Source organism: Saccostrea cucullata, unplaced genomic scaffold (genome assembly GCF_032062105.1).
Source record: "Saccostrea cucullata isolate Sc308-1 unplaced genomic scaffold, CSIRO_AGI_Scuc_v1 ctg6116, whole genome shotgun sequence".
In the NCBI taxonomy this organism is placed as follows: Eukaryota; Metazoa; Mollusca; class Bivalvia; order Ostreida; family Ostreidae; genus Saccostrea; species Saccostrea cuccullata.
Genome location: NW_026929065.1, coordinates 8,064 through 14,224, shown reverse-complemented (window position 1 = coordinate 14,224; position 6,161 = coordinate 8,064). Strand labels below are relative to the sequence as shown.

At 32.9% G+C, this 6,161-nt stretch overlaps 1 long non-coding RNA gene and 1 pseudogene across 1 annotated transcript; both read right to left on the bottom strand.

The window, feature by feature from the left end:
* Positions 1 to 359: 359 nt before the first annotated feature.
* On the bottom strand, positions 360 to 1,118 carry LOC134279714 (uncharacterized). Its single transcript, XR_009994738.1, has 3 exons — positions 1,053 to 1,118; positions 710 to 777; positions 360 to 478 (listed from the first exon to the last, which is right to left on the bottom strand). It is a non-coding gene; the product is annotated as an uncharacterized LOC134279714 (long non-coding RNA).
* A 1,023-nt stretch (positions 1,119 to 2,141) lies between these two features.
* On the bottom strand, positions 2,142 to 5,480 carry LOC134279716 (heat shock 70 kDa protein 12B-like; annotated as a pseudogene).
* Positions 5,481 to 6,161: the final 681 nt, after the last annotated feature.

Sequence of the window (6,161 nt, the reverse complement as noted above, 5' to 3'; positions counted from 1 at the left end):
TTTGCTTGCCAGACATTTTTTCCGTGAAGAGGAAAATAAATAGTCTGTCCTTCATTTTATTGGAAATAAATATTATTTTAAAAAATGACTTGGGAAAACATGCCAACCACCCCTCTCCTTCAGAATAAAATGGTGGTCCCCTTACATGTATCTGTTTTGAATCAATAATCTCCTTTTTAGTTCCTTTTATTGAAAAACAAATTAACACTATATGTACATGCTGGAAATAATATCTTGATGGAGATTGACACCCAACACACAAAACATATGCAAGTTGAGATTTCCAAATCTTATTAGCCTTTTTCAATACCTATACAGTATAAGTAAATGATGTATATGAAAAAGTCAAAGCATAATTTATTGATCAAGAACATTTATTTCATAAACAGCTTTTCAAATTCATAGGTAGACTTTATAAGGAATACTGAGCAGGTGCAAATTATTTCCATCACTACATGTTCTTGTGGATGAAATAATTCTGAAAATACATGTATGAAAAAATCAGGATATAGGCCTACATGTATACATACCATTTATTTAGAGTAAATTGGTGTTTAAAATTAAATTAAATTCAAAACAATGTATTGAAACATGGAGCATTGAATGCATAATTAATTGAAAAATAAATTAAATGCAATTCTACTGTTATATTTTATGATTTTGCCAGGAATATTGCTTGTTTTATAATAGTGGCTAATATGGAGCATACCATTTTCCTTAAATGATGGATTAACTTGCTGCCTGAATGAATCCATAGATCCAATTCTTTGGGAATAGCTGCAACACATTATAATGCTATGAGACTACTAAATGAAATACATTGTAGAATAAAGTGACATTACACACACAAAACAAACCATGATAGACAAGATATTAAATAGAAACAACGTTGTGTTACAAAACTTTTCTGGGAAATTAAAACCTCTGACATTTACTAGACAAAGTAATTAGTATATGAAAAAAAAAATTCTTTCATTTTTACCAAAATGAAAAATAGATATAATCACACCTGCATGCTAAAAAAATGTGAAATGCTTTAGAAGTATACATACCCTGTGGAGAAATGGAAGGGATTTTTATTTATTCATCCTAAAGACTGGAACTCTTGACAGCTAGCTACAATAGTAGAAGTTTTATGTATCATATAGTTTACTTAAATCAAAAATAATGTATAAATTACAGAATTTCATTGACTTGACATGCAATCAAACTAAAAAAAAAATATTTTATTTCCCCCATTAATTTAGAAATTCTATAAATTTACAAACATAGATTTAAACTGTAGGTTTTGTTTTCAACATAATGATACAGACAATATTTCATAAATATATTATGTAGCATGTTTGTGTACTGTCAGAAAGAAAACAACATAACATCTTTAGTAATCATTGTCAACTCGTTTACTGAAACAATGAAACTTTAATTTAGTGTAAATCTGTATTACTGTTGTCACAGTTGATCCCCATTATTACACATAATGTCTCAAAGAATATAAGCGAATTGACAAGAACTCTGTACCATATATTTTAAAAAGTGTGCAACTTTGTATGTGTATGTTCAATGTTGGGACTGGGGGGGGGGGGGGGGCATAATATACACACAATCGCAATACTACTGCATTAGGTTTTCACTGACTGTGATAATACATGTAAATGATCATGTACACACTCGCTATCGGTTTTTTCCTATGATGTTAACACAAGAATATCTAGATATTGTACATACATGCGCATGCATACCTGGGCTAAATGTACTGCAGAGATGGATCTAGGGAGCTGATGATGAACGTCTCAGTCTTCTATTATCTTCCGAAATAATGTCCTCAACAAAACAATTTCTTTGAATTCTCTTTGAATGGAATTAATCTGTTTAATAAATTTGATAAATAATCTTTTTTTGGAATCCAAAAGTTTGTTATAACAAATAAAATTCAGAATAACGAATTTTAAAACTTGTAAAAAATAGAATTCTCTTAATTGATATCATTTCTTTTATTTGTCAGAAGGAATAAAAATATTAACACTAATTCAACAAACTGTTATAGTGCATTCGAAAATAGTTTTCATAGGTTCTAAATGGGTTTCCGTTCCTAAAAGAAAAAATAACTCTAATTTGAATTTACTGACATCTAGCCTAATTAATAACTTATACCCTAACTGCCGCCTCTCTCATAAACTGTCTGGCAGGATCGTCCCAGATAGCAGGGACTGTTAAGACCCAGCCTATGTCAGCTTCTCTTATCCCTGCGTCTTCTCGTTCTAGAGAATGTAGTAGGTGACTCTTCAGGAATTTAATGGCTGCTGAAAACACATCTAAAGCCACCATCTCCTTTCCGTCTATAGATTTTATTTTTAAGGCTTTTGAAAGTGGTTCCTATGAGAAATGTGTACAACATCTTAAGCAATTGCAATTGAAGACATACAGTCTGCTTGTTAAAACTGTTCTATATGAAATCGCATCTTCAATATTCAAAATAAATTAAACCTAAAACTTAACAAGAGGCACAGGGGCCACATCGCTCACCTGAGCAACTGGCTAGGTAAAAGTAAAAATTAGTTCAGTATTGATTGATTTATTTTAGATTGTTTAACGTCCCTCTCGAGAATCTTTCACTTATATGGAGACGTCACCGTATGCCGGTGAAGGGCTTCAGATTTTGACCTTTACTCGGCACTCAGGGCCATTGAGCAGTGAGGGTTCTTTATCGTGCCAACGCCTGCCGCTATACAGGGCCTCGGTTTTTAAGGTCTCGTCCGAAGGACCCGCAACTTTCACTTGAAAGTGTCGAGCGCATAGCTCATTATGTTTTAATTGATTAATATTTTAAAGTCTCATTAAATTGATTACGAACTGCTCTCATAGAGCCGTTGTCATGCATTTTTTTACATAAATGTACTACAATCACAGGCACACACGCTCGAAAATATCAGGAATTCAACCATATCCGCTTAACTATCAATAACATTATGTAGCTATTGTCTCTACTATTTTGAAAAATGCTGGGAGCAAGTTGTGCACTGTTAGTTATTTTTTCTGTAATTTAACGATATTTCAATGCGTATAATGTAAATACACGAGGTTTTTTAAAGAGACGGCTACTTGTATAATTCCCGTGCATAGGAAAGCTGCTCCTAGCACTTTTTGTGTTAGAAATTTGACTTAAGGTAAGTCACTCCTCAGCTTTTTAGAAAAGTTCACGCAGAAGCTTTACTTCAAAACTACTTATCAAAATTCAATTTTTATAACATATTTATATTCAACAAAGTAAATTTTTTAACATTCAATGAAAAAACTGCTCAAAAATCAACAAAGAAACAAGATTTATTAGGGACTTATTTCTTTTGGTGGAAGGATATTTAGCAGAAAATTCTGCAAATCTGCACATTTATAAAATTTAATATAATGGAAATTTAGCCTCACATACTTTTACTTGGAGAATATTTTCCGTTTTGATATTGCTAAAAAAATTTGTTATAGGTCTTAATTTATATTTTTAGACTAAGTTTTACACATTCCCTCAACAAACTTTCCCAAAAAATGAAAATATATGAAAGAAGTCAAGGTCAAATTTACACCATTTTTAGCCTGAAAATCACATATTTTGACAAATATTTCAAAATTAACATCACTGACCCCACCTTTTTCTTTCATTATTTTAAACTACTCAATACTTGTGACTGATCAGCACTCAAGTCGTAAAAAGTTTGATATAAGAAAAATTTTTTATTGCCTATTAAGTTATTTAATACCCCAAATATGTTATTTTTTAGTGCGAAAAGGTCAAACAATAATTTACGCGCATTAATTTGCATGATTTATTTAATGTTAAATATTATTCAAACTATTTTACGTAAAATAAGATTATATTTATTGCCATGCTTACATCTAATCAAATATAGTAAGGGTTAAAGTAATTAACCAAAGAGATGAAATTTAAGTGCAAAAAGGTCAACTTAAATGTACCGTAGATCAGTAGGATGCACACTGACCCCCTATTTTCTTTGCGATTTTGAGTTACACTTTATGAGTACTTATCCAAAATATACTTCTCAAAAAATCCTTGATATAACAAACCTGAGGAGTGACTTACCTTAAAGAAAACACAATCAATTTCTTGGTGAAAAATTATCCATTTATTGTTGAACTTTTACGAATGTTGTATCCGTACATATTTTTTTCTCATTTTAACGATGTCTCGTGACATACAGCTGATGACGTAAAGTCGCTTTGGCCGAACTCGGTTGAGACCCGAATGCATACATTTGCATTAGTACAATTCCCATTAAATTTAAACTCATGCTAATAATTAAGATATCAAAATTTGATTGATTTTCTCGGATATTTTAAGGCATATTTCCTATAGGCGTCCTTAACCTAGCTACGAAAGGATTCTTCTACACAAGTTTTTATTTTTCCTGGCCCAGTTAATCTTGAGAAGATTTTTTAAAAATTTCCTATGTATTCCAATGTTAAACTTGATACCCCACTGTGGCCAAAACATACACCCGGGGGTCATTATTTAAATAAATTTGAATCTACACTAGGATGAGGATGATTCAACAAGAGTTTCCTCTTTCTTGGCCCAGTACTTTTTAAAAAGAAGATTTTTCTAAAATGCCATTATTTTTCACAAATTCATAATTTTCTCCCTTTGAAAATGGCGTGGCCCTTCATTTGATCAAATTTGAATTTCCTTAATCCAAGGATACTTTTTGGCACGTTTGTTTGAAATCGGTCCAGTGGTTCTTGTACAATGTATAAAGTTAACGACGACAGCAACTCCAACACCAACAACAATGACAACGACAGACAACGGACAAATTTTGTTCAGAAAAGCTCACTTGAGCCTCCGGCTCAGGTGAGCTAAAAATTCTAACCCCTAAAATTTCAACCAATTTCAACTTTTCCTTTCGTCAAATATTTCTAATTTTATTTATCTTTCTGCATTTAATTGAAAAAGGATTAAATCTCAGAATTGATTAAAAAAAAAAAAAAAAAATAAAAAAAAAACAAGGACATTAAAAAGTAGAAATGAGCTAAAGGTTTTTCCTTTAACAGGGTGGCTTGTGGATATTACAATCACGTCAATATAAACTGAGAAATTCCCTGCCCCTCTATACAATTCCTAACACTCTAAAATATCTTTACATGTTTTACTGACTAAGAGAAGAACTTGCTTCTCTGTTAAAGAGTGACATCCTGAACCTCTTGAGTAATACCACTCCTGTTGTTCCTTCTTCCTTGACAGTTCTCGGTACCTGATCTTCGCTTTACGAACGAGTCGAACACTTTGTCTTTACTGAACAGAACACAGGTTGGGAGTTTTAGGGTCAAGAGACCCCCGGAACTCGATGTCCAGTTGTTTGACCTGATCTTCAAAGGGTCGTTCTCGTATTCATGTTTATAGGAAATGCAAAGCCGCTGTAGGTGGAACCTAATGAGTTAACCCGCCACCAGCAAGTTGTATTGGTAGAGGGCATGTTCTCTGTGTCCCAAAAGTCGCTAAAAGTGATACATCATTGGAGAGGATTTTTTGACCAAGAATCGATTGTCAAGTGATTACAGTAAATAATGAATGAAGAGAAGAAAGAAACCACAAATTAACATAGTATCAATTTCTTGGTGTACAAATGATGTGATCATTGTGCTAATATAATGTGGGCACTTGACATCACTTACTTGTGCCTCCAGCATCTCTTTTGTTGAAATCTTTGGTTTCTTCACTTCGTAGCCACGAAAAAGATCTCCTCCTGCTCAATGGCCCTGAGTGCCGAGTATAGGACAAAATTCGACAGCTCTCCATCGGCAAGTGGTGGCGTCTCCATATGAGTGAAAAATTCTCGAGAATAGATGTTAAACAATCAATCGATCAATCTTTTCAGTTGTTCGATTACTTGGATTAAAGTTGACTGTAGAACCTTTAGTTCGCAATGCGAGAACAAGAAGCCACAGAGTTGTGTCCAAACAGCACTGTCCCTTTGAGGACCGTGTGAAAATGCGAAAACATATGTCTTTAAACGAAAGATTATAATTGATGACATATATGTTTCTTGATATTTCAGAATATTTTTTTTTCTTTCAGCTATTCGTATGCTTGGATAAAAGTTGGCTGTAGTTTTAGTTTTATTTGGCAATGCGAGAAGAAATGGTGACGGTTGGCG